Source organism: Ammospiza nelsoni, chromosome W, assembly GCF_027579445.1.
Source record: "Ammospiza nelsoni isolate bAmmNel1 chromosome W, bAmmNel1.pri, whole genome shotgun sequence".
In the NCBI taxonomy this organism is placed as follows: Eukaryota; Metazoa; Chordata; class Aves; order Passeriformes; family Passerellidae; genus Ammospiza; species Ammospiza nelsoni.
In genome coordinates this window covers 3,273,017-3,293,142 of record NC_080668.1, presented here as the reverse complement: position 1 = coordinate 3,293,142, position 20,126 = coordinate 3,273,017, and the positions used below count along the sequence as shown (strand labels likewise).

General features: G+C 43.8%; 1 long non-coding RNA gene across 1 annotated transcript; it reads left to right on the top strand.

Annotated features, from left to right (window-relative positions):
- Window positions 1–9,201: 9,201 nt before the first annotated feature.
- LOC132086104 (uncharacterized) lies at window positions 9,202–19,021 on the top strand. Its single transcript, XR_009420356.1, has 3 exons — window positions 9,202–9,280; window positions 18,761–18,827; window positions 18,934–19,021. It is a non-coding gene; the product is annotated as an uncharacterized LOC132086104 (long non-coding RNA).
- The last annotated feature ends 1,105 nt before the right edge of the window (window positions 19,022–20,126 follow it).

The following is a 20,126-nucleotide window of genomic DNA, read 5'->3' as shown; positions in this document are numbered from 1 at the left end:
GGCCCACAGAGTGTCAGGTTGTATTCTGACTCTGTCACTGTTTTTTTTTTTTGTTTGTACTATTGCATTTGTATACTTAATTTTCCTAAGAACTGTTACTCCTACTCCCATATCTTTGCCTGAGAGCCTTTTAATTTCAAAATTATAATAATTTAGAGGGAGGAGGTTTATGTTTTCCATTCCAAGGTAGACTCCTGCCTTCCATCACAGACACCTGTCTTTTCAAACCAAGACAAAGTGACACGTGCTAAAGAAGCTCCAACATACAGCCAAGTGCCAACAGAAAAAAACATGTTACGCTCTTTTTACTGACAGTTCTTGTCACATTGTAGAGATTAAACAAAAATAGAAAGCAGCCATATAAAGCCCAGCACAACAGATCACAAAAGCTACTAAAGAAAAAGGTAGATCAAGGCAACTTACTAAATCCAAACCCATTCAACTAGCTCTGGACATTGCTCAAAAAGAGAAATAGCCAAAGATCTATGTCTACACTAATTCATAGATAATAGCCAGTGCTCTGTAGAGTTTGCTAGAAAAATAGAAAAAGGCTAATAAGCAGCATAAGTAACAACCAATTTAAGCTGCTGAAGATTAGAAAAACATCACTACCAAGGTAGAAAAACTATAAAAATCCACCATGTCCCCAAGAGCAGAGCCAATGAAAAACACTGAAATAATAAGCAGATAAATCAGACTGCAAAAATAGAAGTGTCAAAAATAGACTTAAATTAGCAACACAAAAAAAAGTTGTTCCTAGCTCAATGAACCCATGATGCCTCAAGTCATCAGGGTAGAGATGCCACCTATAAGTAGGCATGAGATCAAAGAGCAAATTTACCCATGAAAAATATTTCTCAAGTTATCCATAACTATGAATCATGTGCTGCAATCAAGCAAACCAAGCAGTTAAAACCCCTATAATATAGTGAGAAATAGTCCAAATATAAAGACGCCTAGCAGATTCTTACATGACACTGCCCCAGACATGCCAAAGTAAGCGCTATGTGCTCACAATAGTAGAAGACACCACTAGATAGTTAGAAACCTATGTTATGCCTCACGCTACAACCCATAATACCATCCTAGGCCTTAAAAAGCAAATCCTTTAAAGACATAACACCCCTGAAAAGATTGAGTCAGACAACAGAACTCATTTCAAAAACAGCATTATCAATACCTAAGCTAAAAAATATAATATTGAGTATACCATATCCCCTACCATGCACCAACTGCAAGCAAAATAAAAAAGTACAATAGACCATTAAAAACGACCTTAAAAACATTAAGTAGGAAATCTTTCAAAAATTAAAAACTGCATCTAACAAAAGCCACCTAATTAGTTAACTCCCAAGATTCCACCAACCAAGCAGTCCCTGCCCAATCTAAGCCCCTGCATACAGTAAACAAAAACCAAGTCTCACTGATACATGTCAGAGATTTGTTAATGTCTTGGTTTATAACACAGGTGGCTGCTAGGGAAGGCAGAAAAGACTCCCTTGGAATGGAAAATGTAAACACCCTCCCTCCGAATTATTGGAATTTTGAAATTAAGGGGCTCTCAGGGCTCTCAGGCAAAGATATGTGAATGGGAATAACAGTTCTTTACTAGTATGTATAATAAAGCAAACAGACAACAATTACAGCATTAACCGCAAACAGAACCAGGAACACAGTGTCCTGGGGTGACGTTATGATGCTTGTATCCCCATTCATCTGTTCTGTGCCTTTAAGACTGTCTCTGAAGAGTGAAAGTTTTGTTTGGGTTTCTCTTATCAGGGACACAGAGACGGGCAGTACATAGGGCTGTTTTCGCTTTTTGCTTTCAGCTTGCTGCTTTGCTTGCTCTCTCTCTGCTCTCGCTTCTGCTTGCTTTGGCCTCTGCTTATTAGCTAGTTTAGCTAAACAGTCCAAATTCCTTCCTGGACTGTTTCTCCTCTCCTTTTTCTTCGACCATCTCGAACCTGCTCCGGACTGGGACCTGGAAACACCGAGGGTTTGCACCGTTTGGCCTGCAGCAGCTGCCCCAGCGCCAGAGGGACTGACAACAGAGCAACCACCCCCGAAAGAGACTTTCTGATTTTGTCATCTTTTTCAGAGCGGTGTCATCCGGTATTGTTCATTTTGTGTGCTGGGGGGTGCTGTGCCTGTTAAATAAACAGGTTCTTTCCACTTCTCTCTGAGGAATTCTTCCGGAAACGGTTGGGGGGAGGGGCCGTGTGGTTTTGCTTTCTGGAGGGGCCCTCCTTTGGATATTCTCTACCAAATTTGCCCTAAACCAGGACACCGAGTAAAAGCCTTCCCGGCCTCAGGCACTTTCCCCTTTGGTGTAGTGATGGTCACAGCTGGAAGGGGCGCTGGTGGCTTCTGGTGGGCAGGGCAGGTATGATGATTCTCCTGCAGCTGCAGGGGGCACTGTGGTGCGAGCTCGGGGAGCACGTGGTAATGGGAGACTTAACTGAGATGGGAAGGGATGGAAGCAGTCGATCCCGGTGCCCCAGCAGGACTCTCAGGAAGCAGCAAGCTGGGCCGGCAGGATGTTTCAGCAGGCAGGAGGTGAGGGGCTCCCAGCAGGGCAGGGAGACCCGAGCTCAGGATCCCAGGCACCCAAGCAGATGGTTATAAGTCACTCTTTTAGTGAGGCAGGTGTTAACAAGGTCCCAGTTCAGTGGCTGCTCTCACAAGCAGTGGCTCACCCCACGGCAGAAGCAGCAGCTCTGGGCTGGCCTTCGGCAGCAGCAGTGGAATTCCTTTTCCAACCATCCTCCTGCTAAGCCAAGAGAGGGCTAGGAGCTGTGCCCAGCCCCTTCCCCCAGCCCGAATCCCCCAGTATCTCCACCCCCCCCACCCCAAATTCCCAAAAAAAACAAAGGAGTTCCCCCTTTGTCTTAAGCACCCAGGAATCAGTTTCCATTAGCAACTCAATGGAAGAAATTCTACAGGTGATGAACAGAAGGAACGAACAGAAAAGAAAACCCAACCCCCAACAGTTAAGAAAGAAAATTTAAATTAATTCTGTCTCAAATACAAACAAACCCATTCATACAGTTGTCTTTGCTCAAAGACCAAGTTGCACATAGTAAATAATACAAAAAAATAGAACAACACAATGTATACCTCAAAGAAATCTAATTAATAAATAAGAACCATGTATAAATATTACTATTTACTAAATATCGTATTGTCTATACATAACTATATACTATATATGTAATATATATGTTTATAACGTTAAAATACATATTAGTTTTAATAGTAAGCTAAAAATATAAAAATTAGAAATAAAATATCCTGACTTAGCTAGATGATACTTATATCTCCAATCATCTATTCTCTTTATACTAAGTTCTGCACCTTTAAGACTAATTCCAAGAGCAAAAAAAAAGAAAAAAAGCACAAAGTTTATTATCAAAAACTGCACTTAATCCTCCACATCCTTCTCCTAGACTGTGTTGACTGCAGTAGACAGCAAAAAAAAGCTCTCCTTTACTTTTCAATTAGTTTTTAGCTAGCTAAAGCAATTAAGTTCCCTAAACCATAATTTTTTTTTCTTAAAACTATTCAAACCTACTCTAAACTAAAAAACCCAGAAAAACACCAAGAACTCACAACTGTGGCCCACCAGGCTCAAGACGCTATATTCCAACACCAGAGGGACTAATAAGACTCTAAGTAAGCCAAGTTACAATCCACAAAGAAAACTTTCTAAATTTGTCATCTCTTCAGGACAGTAAAAAGTTTTGTTATTTAGTATTATTCATTTTTTGTGCTAATAAATACTTTACCTGTTAAATAAACAAGTTTTTTCCAATTTTCTAAAAAAAAAAAATAAATTCCCAAACCAGTTGGGGGAGGGACTGATTAAATCTACTTTCTAAAAAACCCCTTTAAAAATTTTGTCCAAACTTTACCCTAAACCAAAACAATTCAGAAGCATCAGTATATATATTTTTACTCTTACGAGCCTTTTTTTGGTTTCAGCTTACAGACATAATCACAGTTCTACAATAAATCTGTCCTCTTGGCATCTTCTATTGTTGTCTCCAAAACTATGGTAAAGGAGCATGAAAGAGTGTACAGTTCTATGTTGACATAACGGAAACTCATTCGTCCAGTTCTGTCTGAGATACACACTGTGCAGAGATACGCTGCTGCTGGTGCTCTTGCTCTCTGTTTAACTCCTTCCTTGCACCAACACCTGTTACACCAACATGCATGTATACTCTTTGTGCATATGCTATAGCAAATCTGGAAGTTAGGTTAAGTTATAGTTATAATTTAGGCTAAATGCTCTAAAGTGTTATTTCTCTGTTAGATTGTTATGGTTAAGTTATAAATTAAGGTATAAGTTAAGGTAGAGTACTGTTAAGTGATAGCTTTCTCCTCGAGCCAGGTCTTATGAGCTCTCGGAGAACCTACCACACTCAAGATAGCTCAGCTACCTCAAATGGCATAAAATTAGCAGAATGGCTTCTGAGGTAGTGTTGGAAACAGAAAAGTTTTAATAAAAGGCAAAATAACAAAGCTCTTACAGAGAAGAACCGATCCAGGGACAAGAGGTTCTTGCTCCTGCTAAAACACCCCACAAAAGCAATTATTTCCTTTGTTCTCTTCTCTTTCTAGTGATTTAACTAGGTGGGACCTTATGGCCTCTGTCCAATTGGGTAGCCCTAGGTATGAGGTGAAGTCCCAAAGGTCCTATGAGGTGTCTTTCTACCAAATTGAGGAGAGAAACTTCTGGGCTTTTTTCCTTTTTAAGGAGACAAAAGATAATTTGGTCACTCCATCAACAGGAGGCACATTACTACAGTTAAGTGTTATTAAGCTTTGGGCCACATTCCTTTTCATCCTTGTTTACACTGTCTTTACACATGCACAGACACACACACACCTAGGTAGTTTCAATTAATTTCTGTTTGGATTGCCTGGATTTTTGTTTGGTTTTTTTGTTGCTTGCTTTCCCTTGTTGTGCCTTAGTTGTCCTTTGTAAGTAGAATGAATCTTGCCAACGAATCTGTTGTACTTTCTAGTTTAATGTTAAATCTGACTTTTCCTCATACCCTTGCTGGTGATTTTTTGAGCGATCTCAAGCACACTCATTCAGGAAAGTAGGCCACAGCCCTTCTCTGGTCTCCAAGGTGCTGCACCAATACCTCCAGATCAACATTCAGTTGCTCATATGTAAAGAGTTCAAAAGGCTTAGTTAGGTCAGGCAGCTCCAGAGCTGGGACTGACATCAAGGAACATTTAATCTATTTAAATGCAGTCCTTGTGCTCTCTGTCCACATAATAATTCCCTTTTTGGCTGCTTTTTGTGCTCCATTCAGAGGTTTTACCAGTAATCCATATTTTGCTATCCACAGGCAACACCAACCTAGCATCCCCAGGAAGGTTACCATCTCTCTCACAGTGTGGGGCTCTGGGAGATGGCAGATGGCTTCTTTCCATTCTCTGCTCAGTTGTCAATGTCCACAGAAGATTTCTACCCGAGTAAACTACTGTTTCCCTGGCAACCTGTGCCTTCTTTTTCGAGACTCTATACTTACTTAGTCTCAAAAAGTTCAACAGACTTAGAGTGAGCTGGATGCAGTCATCAGGCATTTTAGCTGCAATTAGAATGCCATCTACTTACTGAAGAATAACCACTCCTGGTTCTTCTCCAGTCCTCCAATTCCTTTGCCAGCTGTTTTTTGAATATTGTTGGGCTGATTTTGAATCCCTGGGGTTAGACTGTCCAGGTAAGTTGGCTTTTCCTCGCTCTCAGGATTCTTCCATACAAAAGCAGAGTTCTTGGGTTTTTTTTTACACACAGGAACACAGAAAAAGGCATCCTTCAGGTCTAAGACAGTGAATCACCTTAATTCATCTGTCAGTGTGGTCATAAGACTGTAGGGGTTTGCTACCTCTGGATGTATATCTTCTGTCATTTTGTTAATTCCCCTTAAATCCTGCACTTATCAGGATTACCTCTTACCATTGAGAGGAATAGGGGATTTGTCTTTACAAAGAAGCTGTGGGTCTGCTGATAGATAAAACCAGCACTGGGAGATAAAAGAAACAATGGGAAGGATTCCACTGACTGATGAATGGAAAAAGATATTTGCTTTTACAAATAAACTTTAAGTTGGCTGATAAATGAAATTAGACATTGAAAGATGAAAGAAACAACAGGGAAGAAAAACCCCCTAAATTCCATATCAATTAAAAATTAAAAGGGAAGGTTATACATTAGAGGGAAATCTTGGGTATCAGGCGTATTGGGAAGTCTGTACCTCTCAAGTACCTCAGCCAATGGGGAAACAGAGAAGGGAAATGCAGCCAGGAAATTAGGATAAAAAGGAGGCTGTGTCCTCCAAAAATTTGAGAGACCCCAGGGGAATGCCCCATGGCCTCTCCCTTTGTTCAAATAAATTAAAAGGACTCCTCTGTCTCCTTTTGGACATAAGCCTCTGATGTTTGTGGATTAATTTTCCTAACAACATCAGCCTCTTACCATCAGCTTTCTTTACCGGCAGGATGGGTGTGTTGTATCTACATTCACATTCCGCTAGTAATCCAAATTTAAGGAACTTCTCAATTAGAGGTGCCAATCCCCTACAGCCTTCTAACGTCAAAGGATGTTGTTTCTGCCTTACCAGTGTAGCCCCTAATTTGAATGTAATACAGGCTCATCTCTTTTGGATCTCCCAGAAAAATCATTGGCTCACACTATTGGAATGACAGTATCTTCAACTTCTTTGGGAATTTCTCCATAATTCTCCTGTATGAATATGGCAGCTGCTTCAACAAATTTAGTGTCGGGAATCAAAACTTGCACTCCCCCTTCTTTGCAAAACTTGATTTCGACTTCCAATTTTTCCAGTACATGCCTACCCAACAATGGTTTGGGGGAGTTTGGCATATAGAGGAATTGGTGAGTCACCCCATGTTTTCCCAACTTAAATTTTAAAGGTTGGAAAAAAGGCCATGTTTCATGTGAAAAATGCCAATCACTTGTTTTAAAATTTTTAAAGTTTAGTAGTAATAAAATGGTTATAAAAATAGTAATACAAATTAGAGTAATAAGAATTTGGACAATCAGAGTTAGGACAATAAAAGACAATAAAAACAAAGACATAGAGACAGTCCGGGTGCCTCCTGGGCAATTAAGCCCCAAAAGCACACACGCTAACAAAGGATAAACCCTTAAAAGCAATAGCCTGTTGCATATTCAAATATCTCATACATGATGCATAAATTATTTTCAAACAAAGGGTGTTCCCTGGTTCTGGTTCTTCCCGATAAGGAGGCAATAATTCTTCTCTTGGGGATTTTGGTGTCTTGTTGCTGTTATCTCAGTGCAAAGAATTTCTTGATTATCTCATCCCTTTCTTGAGCTAAAAAAAGTATCTTACATCACATAGTTTCTATTTTAACGTTATGTTATAACCTAAAACTACTTAAAAAAGATTAATACAGTAAACCTTTCTAACATAACACATATAATATTCATTTTAATATTTGTGAAAAGCCAATCATAAAATACGCATTTTTCATATTTCACTTACCCCTGTAGCACCAATCACATTTAGAGTATCTTCACTCAATTTCCCTTTTAAAGCATTGACACAGAATATGTTGCCTCCATACCTACCAGAAATTCAACATCAACTTTCCTCAGCTGTCCTGGGGTGATGTTATGATGCTTGTATCCCCATTCATCTGTTCTGTGCCTTTAAGACCGGCTCTGAAGAGTGGAAGTTTTGTTTGGGTTTCTCTTATCAGGGACACAGAGACCAGCAGTACATAGGGCTGTTTTTCACTTCTTGCTTTCAGCTTGCTGCTTTGCTTGCTCCCTTTTCTGCTCTTGCTTCTGCTCTGCTTTGGCCTCTGCTTATTAGCTAGTTCTAGCTAAACAGTCCACATCCCTTCCTGGACTGTTTCTCCTCTCCTGTTTCTGTGACCATCTCGAACCTGCTCCGGACTGGGACCCGGGAACACCGTTTGGCTGCAGCAGCTGCCCCAGCGCCGGAGGGACTGAGAACAGACCAACCACCCCCGAAAGAGACTTTCTGATTTTGTCATCTTTCTCAGAGCGGTGTCATCGGGTATTGTTCATTTTGTGTGCTGGGGGGTGCTGTGCCTGAAATAAACAGGTTCTTTCCACCTCTATCCAAGGATTTTTTTCCCAAACCGGTTGGGGGGAGGGGCCGTGTGGGTTTTGCTTTCTGGAGGGGCCCTCCTTTGCAGATTCTTTAACAAATTTGCCCTAAACCAGGACGCCAGCTTAGCTACAACCAAAGGGTCAGGGAGGGATGAGCCCTTCGGTCCCTGTCAGTCCCCACTGACAGCAAATTCAGGAGCTGGAGGTGTGTGTCCTTTTTGCCCACATCAGACACTCATTCTTCCAGTGTTGTTTTTTCTTGCAAAAAGCACTTTGATCTTTCTTAAGAGGAGTACTCCTTTTCGATACATTAGATGACTTTTCCTGATCACCACTTGTGAAAAATGCATATTATATGGCTCTAGTCAGATATTTACTATATGTATTATGTTGTATTGATTAGTAGCATTGTATTAAAATTTTAATACTAAGGTAAATGTAGTTTTCTAGTTAAAATGTAGCTTTTGTAGTTAAAATAGACACTATGTATGTGGGATATTTTTTAAAGAGAGGAATGAGGTATTTGCACCGAGATGTCAGCCACAGGACACCTAAATCTTTCAGAGAAAAAAAAATTATTGCTCCCTTATCAGAAGAAACTAACTTCTTCCTGACTCACTCAACCCTGAAGATGCTGTCAGGATTAAGGGGAAGAAGTTGACACTGACCAGCCAGAATCTTTTGTTTGAATGGAATTTATGCATCATGTATGAGATGTATGAATATGCAACAGGCTATTACTTTTAAGGGTTAATCCTTTGTAAACGTGTGTCCTTTTTCGGGCTTATTTTGCCCAGGAAAAGGTACCTGGACTGTCCATAACTCTTTGTTTTTATTGTCTTGTATTGTCCTAATCCTAATTGTCCACATTTTTATTACTCTAATTTCATTACTATTTCAATAATCATTTTATTACTATTAAACTTTCTAAATTTTAAAAACAAGTGATTGGCACTTTTCACACTACTCCTATTCTGCTGGCATCTATCCCCATCTGTTGAATCCCTATTTTGATATACTTCCCAGGCTGCATTCAACAATTTACCTATGTCATGCATCTTATCTGTCTTTTGCAGTTTTTTCCTTATGTTATCTGCAGATTGGCCTATAAACAAATAAGCCACATGGATGTTGGAGGTTAGGATTTTTCCTTTTTGTTTTCTTTCTCTTGGGGAATTTTGTCCCATTTTGTTGCTAAGAAACATTACCAATCAGTACTTAAGAGAAACAGAAGTAACTGTGGAGAAGGGGGAGGAGTGCAGCTAGTTTTACTATCGTAGCTGAGGGGTTTCTCTTGGAAGGGGCAGAGACACCTCGAGAATTGGTCCAGGGAAAAGGGGGCAAGGGCAGCTGCTAGCTCTCTTGCTTTCTTAGCATTCGGAGGGGAAAGAGGCTGCAATGGCTGTAGGAAGAATTCACCACCACTGCGGGGTTCTGTCTTGTCATGGTTTGACCCTGGCACAATGCCAGTGCTCCCATGAGAATACACTCTCCCTGGTGTCTGCTGTGAGATGTGATGTGACCAGGAATAAGAACCGCAGGCTCTTGCTTAAAAAGAAAGAAAAAGTTTATTAACTAGACTACAAGTGAAAGAAAAACACACAAGGAAAAATGAAAACCTTACAAAAGCATTCTCCTCCTCCCCCCACCAAATTCCCAATACCATACATCTTCCAAAATCACTAACTCTTAGTCTGGCACCACCCTTTAGAATACCCAATTCTCAGTTCATCCAAAAAGGGAGGAGTCCTTTTTGTAGCCATGGTGTCTTCTTCCTTTCCATGTTCAGTGCTCTCACCACCGAACTTGGAACCAAGCTGTCTCGAGGGTTGTCTTTTAAGGATGCATCTTCCCACTCCAAAAGGCACAGTCTCTCCTTTCGGGACATCTGTCCCCCCCATATTTTTAGCACCCCCTGGGGCTGAGAGGTATCCACACCGCACTCCTGGTTCTGAGGCCCGGGCTCCCCCTCGAACACAGCACGGAAACAGTCCATAGCTATACAAAAAGCGTCCAGCAACATGCTACTCCATCGCCCTTTCCACCCCCTGGGGTTCTTCTTTCTCTCTCTCTTGCTCAGACCTTCCTCTCCTTTACTCAGTTCCTTCTTCATCTTCTAAAGTCATATCTTCTCCAGGGGAAGGTTAATGCTCTGCTAAGTTTTCATTATCCACAAAAGGGTTAAAAGCCCCTCTACACTCGTCTGGACACCTTGCGGCAACTCCCCCCCCCCCCCCCCCCCCCCCGTCCTTCTCCGCAGCCGTGCGGCCCTGCTGCAGGCACATGTTTATGGAATTTCAAGGTAACAAGCACAGGCGGCCTTCTCTCTCTCCATCTCTCGAGGGCGGGGAGTGGGGGAAGACTACCTCTCGTGCTCCTCCATTCCTTCCATTCCTCCACCCTTGGGTCCCTCAGGACCCTTGGGTCCCTCAGGGTCAGGCCTACCTCCCCCAGGCCGCGCAGCTTTCCCCTCCCCCACCCAGCAGCACACAGCTGGGCAGGGGAGAGCTCTGACCTCTTTCACCGCAGGAACCCAAGAGACCTCCCAGGTGAGCAGTTCTGGGTTTTAACCCCTGTGTTTTCTCAGAGGCAGATCTAATTTTCAGTGGTCGTACCAAGTGCCAATCTTAAAATCTGAGCATCCATTGGTGGTTTGGTGGTAGTGACCACAGCATCTCAGAAATCTCATTTCCGGTCAAATCACCACGTCTCCTGTTGCCTTTTTTTCTAGTGTGAGTGGAGCTCTGCTTGTGGGGGCGGCCGTTGCATTAGAACCTTATTAACACTGTTATAAATTATCAAATCGTGAGCCAAAATTATCAAAAATTTTGAAAAGATTTATTAATTTTTCTGCGCGACCGAATTTCTGTCTCCAAGATCACCACAGCGAAAGAAACAGAGTCAAGCCCAGGGTCAGCGCCGGCTGAACCTGGATCTGACCTCCAGAGTGTGAGAGTCTCCCCATGTTTCACGAATGCATCTTCTTGCAGCGAGGTTTTATACACTTTATTGTGCCCAAGGCAAAGATGTCCAAATTTCCTTTGTAACTCTTCACATGCATCGATGTTTCTTTCAATGAGCAGAGGTGGACAAAAGCCAGGTCCAGGTGTGTAGTCAGTGTCAATGGGCTCCGGGGAAGCCATGTATTCAGATGTATCAGTTTGGCCGCTGACTATCTTGATAGATGCAATCGGCAAGGCGATAATCGCTCTTGGGTGGCTCCCTACGACTCGACTCTGGATACTGGTGATCGACTCTGGATACCGACTCTGGATACCGGTGATCATCGCCCTGGAAGCTTCTATTCTTACGTTAAGGCGTCAATCGTTATCTTAACTTGTGTCCGGGAATTCGTTGTAATCTGAATAGACAGCTGCTCCCGCATGGAGTGGTCAGAGACAAAGTTTTTGGATCTTACAATATTTTATACCATACATTAATTGCATGAATTATCCCTACTATATATTACAACACCCTACTTCACCAAACAAGGGACCCTTCGCCATCTGCTTGGGTGTCTCAGGGGACAATCCAGAAGCCCCAAACCTCTTCTCGCTCCAAGGCAGCCTTTTCCAGCCGTGATCTGGAGCCAGGCTGCTGCTGCCCAGCCCTCACTGTGCCTCTGATACTGGTCCAGGGTTTTTTGCTACACTGTAGCCCTTCACCCCCTGACTGCTCGGACGCCCCACAGTTCCAGCTACAGCTGCAGAGTTTCTGCTACCTCTTGCTTGCTACCCCAGGTGAACTCATTCCTAAAATAAACAGGGCCAGGAGACTTCTTTTCCTTTTTAATGCCTTTATTAAAAGTGATCAGCTCAGGATTGGGCGGCTCGACGGGTCTGCAGCGTCCCGTCGTCTCCCAAGGCGACTCAGAGGAGGAGGATATGCACAGCTCTGTCCACCAGGGGCAGAGCTGGGGGAATCCGGTCCTCGTGGGAGCCTTTAGGACGTGATGTCCCCGTCAGATGGTGCTTCGGTCCGGGTCTCGCTCCCTCCCAGACCTGGCCCGGGGGATCTCAAAGACAGGGTGAGGAACGATGAAGGTTTCCCGCATCTCTGCAGGCCTAGCACTCTGCTCCTCACATCCAGACATCACTCCAGTCTCTCAACTCTCATTTGGCTCGTTGTTTTTGGGGTCTTCTCAGTACAGTGGGGGACCCATGCTGCATTGTGGTCTTGGAGTCACTTTGCATAACCCCTCCCACCTTCTAAGGTGTCTTCACTATGAGAAAGGTACAACTTAGCCTCGGGCAAGGCTCTGCTGATACAAAAGGAGCGATTAGCCTCAACGACCCGTGATTACAATAACAAAACACACAGAACTTGGGCAGGGCCAGTGATCTGGCTGCCTTTTTGAAACTTTTTCTCATAAAAAAAACATTAACCGAATTTTTGTTCATAACAGTCCCCCCTCTTTTTCTTTGATCGAGCTTAAATTCTAAGCTCGCATCAACTCACAATTTTTGTTTTGAATCTACTATAAATCTCTTGTGCACTTTGGTAATCATGGTTACTTAACCTTGTTACTTTCCTTGGTTTCTTCAGGTTGGTCTGCACGGCCAGTACTTTTTTACTAAAACAGATAAATAAGCATAGTAAAAAGAGCAATACTCCAAGTACACACACTGTGAGAAAAACTACCTTTTCCCATACATCCTTTTTGAAAATCTTTAGGTTCTCCCACCCACTGTGATCAAGTGTAGGAGTTTGTTGTTCATTATTTACACATGCTAACCTTTTTATTTCGTTTGAAATGTTCCTAATAATTGAATTCTTTATCTTTAATACTGCCTGGAGCCAGATAACTTTGTTTAACATAGATATTGGGATCCAAATTTGGCTTTTACAATTTTGGATTTTCTCAATTTCTATTTCACTTTGCCTGTTCTGTTTAATTTCTCCCAAATCATTATATATAGGAACTCCCAAACTTGATCCAGTTTCTTTGGGTAATAAGAAAATTGGTTTTATCACTCTAGCGGGGCAGCTGCCAGACGAGATCAAATCTAGGGGTTTAAGGCTCCCCTGAAATGTGTTCCAAAAGGGGTTTATCTCTTTTCCAGTACACTCATATAAATACTTGTAACAAACAATTTTTCTTACCATTTTCACCATTTCTTTGCTTTTTACTAGATCTGCTGAGCTTGTTTCAGCAGCATCACATTCAAAGCACAACCAGGCTTCCCCTATAGGGCACTCTCCTAGGAGTGGCTGCCTAAAAGTGGCAGTATTGTATGCTATCCAATACACTCTTTTAGTTTTCTGATAAAGGACCAATTGGGAGAGGTGGACACAATCAGGGTTAGAACTGATGTGGACTCTCGACAAGGAGCTCACTTCCTCCTCACAGAGGGGTTGGTAGCATTCATTGCGCGGCTCAGCTGGGCTCCCCTGAGCACCACCAGCAATCAGAGCCATCAGTACTACCCTTCCCAAGAGTCCGGTATGGGTCATCTTGCACAGCCTGCCCACCCGGCCTTGCCTCTTGGGGAATTTTACTGAGGAAAAGCTTCCAAGCTCTTTAGAGTCCCTTCTACCCATTTCTCTGGTTAAACCTCTCTTGGTCTGTTCCCTACCAATTTTGGTTTCCCCTCCCAGGGGAGTGTTCTGTAGAGGATTAACCTGGAGTCTTTAGAAATAAATTGGGGAACTTAAACCAGAATTACTTATTTACAGTCTTAAACTTTTTACCAACATAGTTTACACAGAACAGTTTTGAAACCTTTTAAGCAATATTAGAGCTCTGATACCAATTTTTTCCCACACAGTTCAGTCTTTTTGACTCTTCCTTCTGAGAGTCAACTTTAAATCACAGTATACTCAGGTGAATTAACTTGTGATGTGGATGAATCCTTATCCAGTGCCCGGAGGTGAGAGTGGTGTGGACTCTGGCCCAATGCCAGAGGGAAAAACTGGGAGTCTGGCCCAATGCCAGAAGGAGAAAGGGGTGGAGTCCAGTCCAATGCCAGAGGGAGAATGGGGTGCAGTCCGGTCCAATGCCAGAATGCCAGAGGGAAAAAAACCTGATGTTGAATCCTGGTCCAATGCCAGGGGGTGAGAGTGATGTGAGTCCAACCTTTTCCTTTTGGTCTGCACCGTCGAGTTAGTAATGGAGAGTACCTGAAACGGGCTTTCAAACACAGGCATTAATGGTCTGCAATTTAATGATTTTATCAAAACTCAGTTTCTCTGTTAAATGTTATTGGTTAATTTCTCTTTTTTCCATAGCTTGCATGTTTCTCTCATCAACTTCTACATACTCTGTATTTTGCAAGGAGTTGTATTTCTCAGCTAACTTAACTCCCAAAGTATTTTCATTCCCCTATTTTTCTGTGTATTTAATTCACTGGTTTTCTGTTCTATTTTTCAAGATCTTATCTATTTATCTCTTGCTTCTGTTTCTCACTTTGACTTACAGCTTAAATACTTCTTTCAACCCCTTACACTTAAATTTTTTTTAATTTTTTTTTCTTACACCATTCTTCTACACAATACACTTCCCTCTAAGGAGATGTGGTAAAACTTATAATGCACAATCTACATTACTTCTATTCTTATTTGTCTATATTCATTCTGACACATTCCTTCACACCCTCAAGACACAAACTGGATCATTATTGCTAGATAATCACTGTGGCTCCCCTCACCTTGGGGTTGGCCCACAGGTCTCAGTATTCCTGGGCCTCTTGGAAGGGCCCTGGCTCTGGTTGCCTCTGGTGCACATTCACCTGTGAGGCTGTCTGCGTGTCACTCACACTCTCACAGCTACGGCTCCCTCACACATCTGGGGAGCGCTAGTCTGGTTTGCAGGTCACACACACTCTTTGGTCACAGCCCCCACCCACCCGGGGGACACAAGCCTGGTTTGCAGGTCACACACACACACTTCCACTGCCCCCTTCCCACCTGCCTGGGAAGTTGAGGCTGACTTTGCTTGTGACTCACTCTCACGCACACAACAAGACAACAAAAAGGTACCTTTTACTTTCACATCACTTATTACAAGTTAAGTATTACTGGCCAGTTTTGGTGCTATTGGATATCCTTTCTACCTAGCTGTTTTTGTCTAACTTCAGATGTTTTTCACTATACTATACTATACTATACTATACTATACTATACTATACTATACTATACTTCTTAGTACTTTGTTGAGACAGGACTTATCTGCTCCTGTATCTACTCAAAAATTCTAATTCTTCATTTAAGGGTTCCACTTCAAAGTTTACCAAGGGCTCTCCTAGATGTTACATTGGGTCCCCTATAGTGTAAAGCCCCTGACCCTCTAATCGTCACCTTTAAGGATCTTCCCTAAATTATCTTGCTCCCTGGATAATGCCGCATCGAGACTAAGCTTTCTACAAAACCTCCTGACGTGTCCTGCCTTTCCACAGTAATAGCAATGCCATTCTCTCAAAGGGACTTGAGGTCTCTCCATCCCTCTTGTACCTGACAGTACTGTCCTATCCTTGCCTTCTCCTGGTGGTGGACCCGCCCACCCTGCACTTTCTCTAGCTACAGCAACCATGACATTAGCCTTGGCCTTTGCTTTTTCTTCCTCCCTCCTTAAATACACCTTCAATGCTTCTCTTAATAACTCATTAATGTCCTTCTCTTGCCAATCTTCCATCTTTTCCAGTTTTCTCCGTATATCAGGCCAAGATTTGGAAGCAAATTGGACTTTTAGCAGCATTTGACCTTCTGGGGTGTCTGAGTCTATTCTAGAGTACAACTGGAAGTTCCGCCTTAGGCGATTAAGCCAGGCCGCAGGAGCTTCATCCCTCTCTTGTGCACCCTCAAATGCCAATTGGGTGTTAGTTCCTTTGGGAACTGACTCTTTGATCCCCCGTATTATCAAAGACCTATATTCCCTCATGGCCTTCCTCCCCTCCTCCTGGTTAGGGTTCCAGCTGGGATCCGTTAGTGGCAATTTCTGTTCACCTGTTGGCACCTGGGGTCCTGGACTGTTATCTTTCTCCCATATTCTTATGCCAGCCGCCCTTATCATCTGGACCTCTTCTGGGGAAAATAATATACTCAGGATGGAATTCATCTCCCCCCAAGTGTATATATTTGGACCTAGAAATTGATCCACTTGGTTGGCTATGCCCACTGGGTCCTCAACTAAATGCCCCAACTCTTTCTTGAATCCTCTCACCTCAGAAGCAGTTAGGGGAGCATTCACAAAGCCAACACCTCCTGCCACTCCTCCCATAGGAACCTCTCTAAGGGGAAAGAGTCTCTCTGCCTTGGAGGTCTTGGATCTGGTGCTACAGTATGGCCCATCTTCAGATGCCAAACTACTTTGAGGGATATCTGGGTTACCCTGAACTTTCTGCCCATCAGCAGGTATATTTGCTGATAGCTGTTTATCGGACGAGGAGGCATTTATGTCCCAACTAGGAGGAGGTAAAGGGACTGCAATAGGAGGGGGAGAAGAGCCTGAGTAGATATCAAGCGGAGCTAGAGAAGGGGTGGAGAATGCAGCAGGTGGAGTAGGCGCTTGTGGTGATGCAGAAGGAACTGGAGGAGATACTGGGTTTATCATAGCTGAAGCTGAAGAGGTAGAAGGAGGAATTTGAGCAGGTGGTAATGAGATGGCAGCCGGGGGAAGAACCGGACCTGCCATTTGAGGTGCTTGAAGAAGAAGATTATAAGGTGGAGGGGCAGAAGGAGGCAAATAATCCAGGGGGTCCCATCTTTTACTAGTTCTATCATCCCCTCCTTCATTCCCCTCTTTCTTCCTCTGTACCTTACAAATTCGCATCCCTTCATCCTCAACAGCGCTCTTTAACCAGCAAGATACATACAATAATTGCTCAGGATCAGTATCGCCTCGAGCTGTCAGATAATTATTTAGTTGTTGGCACATCCACTTATCTTTTGTCCCACACCAAGGCCATCCTCCTTGCACCTCTAATTCTGGCCACACTTCCATACAATAATGGATCATTTTCACTTTATCTAATCCCTCCGTGGCCTCTATAGAATCCCATTTTACTAACAGTTCTCCTAAGGGACTATTGGGATGTATATACCTCAGTCTCTTGACGGTCTTTTTACTATTACAACATCCCATTTTTCAGGTCTCAATAAAAAAGTCCCAAAGGTGCCTCTACTGACAGGGAATTTCAAAAAAAACCTTGTTTGAGGAGCTTCAGCCTCCTCCACTGAACTTCAAATTTCTGCCTGATGCTCAGGACTTTATACCGAAACAACTGCCCAATCTCTTGATTGCCCAACTTCCCAGCGTCAGGTCTTACATCTATCGGGACTTGAACACACAAAACCTCGGCCAAGAATCCGGGTCGTGCCTGACTCCCTCAGTCAGGAAAAACAACTGCCTGATTTTTTAGTTCGCCTAACCCGCCAATTTTTAGGCTTCACCGTATCAGGACTTAAAAGCAAACCACAGCCTCCTTCGCTGGGGTTTGTGCCTGACTCCCTCTGTCAGGACTTACTTTGCCTGCAGGGCTTGTGAAACACCCGAATCCTTCTCGGGACTGACAAATCTTACTCGAATCCTTCTCGAGATTTACAAAAGTGCCTGACCTCCCTCTGTCAGGACTTACTTTAGGTGCGTGCCATTCATACACAGTAATTCACTCTGCACGCCTGGAGTGGGGGGCCCTTTATTCCCCCTTGGGAGACGACTTCACTCACACTAAGTCCACTCACTTTCCCCTGTTCCCGGCCTGCCCCTTCGCAGGAGTCAGGAAACGCAGTACTGAGGGGTCCCTCTCACTTCGAAGGTCTGTCTGCCGGCCCTCGTCTCACTCACTCACACATGCGCACGTCTCCCACTCCCGCCACCGGATTTCTCACCAGTCCGGTGCTCCGGTGCTCCTCTGCGTCGCTGTCCTGAGCCGATCCCTCTGGTCCTGGTAGCCAGCTGTCCTCTGAAGATCCAAGATGGCCAGTCCTGAGTCCTCTTCCGGCGTGGCTATCCCGGACAATACCCCAACTGAAATAAACAGGGCCAGGAGACTTCTTCTCCTTTTTAATGCCTTTATTAAAAGTGATCAGCTCAGGATTGGGCGGCTCGACGGGTCTGCAGCGTCCCGTCATCTCCCAAGGCGACTCAGAGGAGGAGGATATGCACAGCTCTGTCCACCAGGGGCAGAGCTGGGGGAATCCGGTCCTCGTGGGAGCCTTTAGGACGTGATGTCCCCGTCAGATGGTGCTTCGGTCCGGGTCTCGCTCCCTCCCAGACCTGGCCCGGGGGATCTCAAAGACAGGGTGAGGAACGATGAAGGTTTCCCGCATCTCTGCAGGCCTAGCACTCTGCTCCTCACATCCAGACATCACTCCAGTCTCTCAACTCTCATTTGGCTCGTTGTTTTTGGGGTCTTCTCAGTACAGTGGGGGACCCATGCTGCATTGTGGTCTTGGAGTCACTTTGCATAACCCCTCCCACCTTCTAAGGTGTCTTCACTATGAGAAAGGTACAACTTAGCCTCGGGCAAGGCTCTGCTGATACAAAAGGAGCGATTAGCCTCAACGACCCGTGATTACAATAACAAAACACACAGAACTTGGGCAGGGCCAGTGATCTGGCTGCCTTTTTGAAACTTTTTCTCATAAAAAAAACATTAACCGAATTTTTGTTCATAACAGTTCCTGCCGTTCCAGCTTGCTGCTTCCAAGGATCCTGCTGGGTCACCGGGATCGGCTGCCCCTGAAGGTTTGTGCAGCAAGCCCCTTTTCCATCCCTTCCACCAGCTGCATCTGCCATTACCATGTTCAGAGAGATGATCGAACTTGCACCACAGCGCCTTTTGCATCTGCAGGAGAATCATTGCATCTGCCCTGCCCAGACATGGAGCCACCAGCTCCCCTGCCGGCTGTGACCAGAACTACAACAAAAGAGAAAGTGCCTGCAGCCAAAAAAAGGCTGTTACTGGATTCCTGGTTTTGTTTGTTGTTTCTACCATTGTTGTTGTTTGTTTGCCTTGTTATCCATATACATACCAGTAAAGAATTGTTATTCCTTTTCCCATATCTTTGCCTGAAAGCCCCTTAATTCCAAAGTTGTAATAATTCAGAGGGAAGGGGTCATCTCCATTTCAGGGGAGGTTCATGCCTCCCTTGGAAGACACCTGTCTCTCAAACCATGGCACACACACTTATATATCACATATATATACAAGCACAGGTCTCATTTCCAGAGTCAATGGCTGTCCCTCCAAGACAGCTGTTGAGTTCATTTACTCCATGACTGTGGGTTCCATCTGTCCTAGATGTCTTCCAGGGCAGGAGGACTGGTTTGCTGTTGGGTGGTTGCAAGCTGCATCAAAAGCTCACAACTGGTGTAGCTGGTACGTCTCCAGCCATCCAGTGGTTCTTTCCACCTTTGCAAGCACATACAGCTTGCCTCAGTGGATTTGCAGGAGTGTGATGTAATCGATCTGACTCAGGCCTCCCCATGCTTATACTTCAACCATCGTCAACCATACAACAGGGGCTTTACCTGCTTAGACTGCTTGATCACAGCACATTTCACAATCATGGATAACCTGGGAGATAGTGTCCATGCTTCAGTCCACCCCTCAGTCGCAAGTCCATCTGTTTGTTGCATCTCTTCCCTGATGATCTGAGGAATCATGGGCTCACCAAGGCAAAAATAATTCACCTTTATGTTGTCAGTCCAGATGTGCCTGAGACACTAATCTTGGCAGAGCAATCCACCTGTCTGTTGTTGCGATGTTCTTCAATATCCCAAATCATGGGTACATGTGTATCTATATGACATTGTATTGGGTTTGCACTACCTGGTTTTGGGAGTGGGGGTTACAGGGGAAGCTTCTGAGAGGAGCTGCTAGAAGCTTCCTCCATGTCTGGCAGAACTAATCCCTGGTGGCTCCAAAGATGGATGTGCCGCTGGTCAAGGCTAGGCCAATTAGAAATGGTGGTAATGCCTCAGTGATAACATATTTCAAAAGAAAGAAAAAAAAAGTTATTGCACAGTTGAAATTGCAGCCAG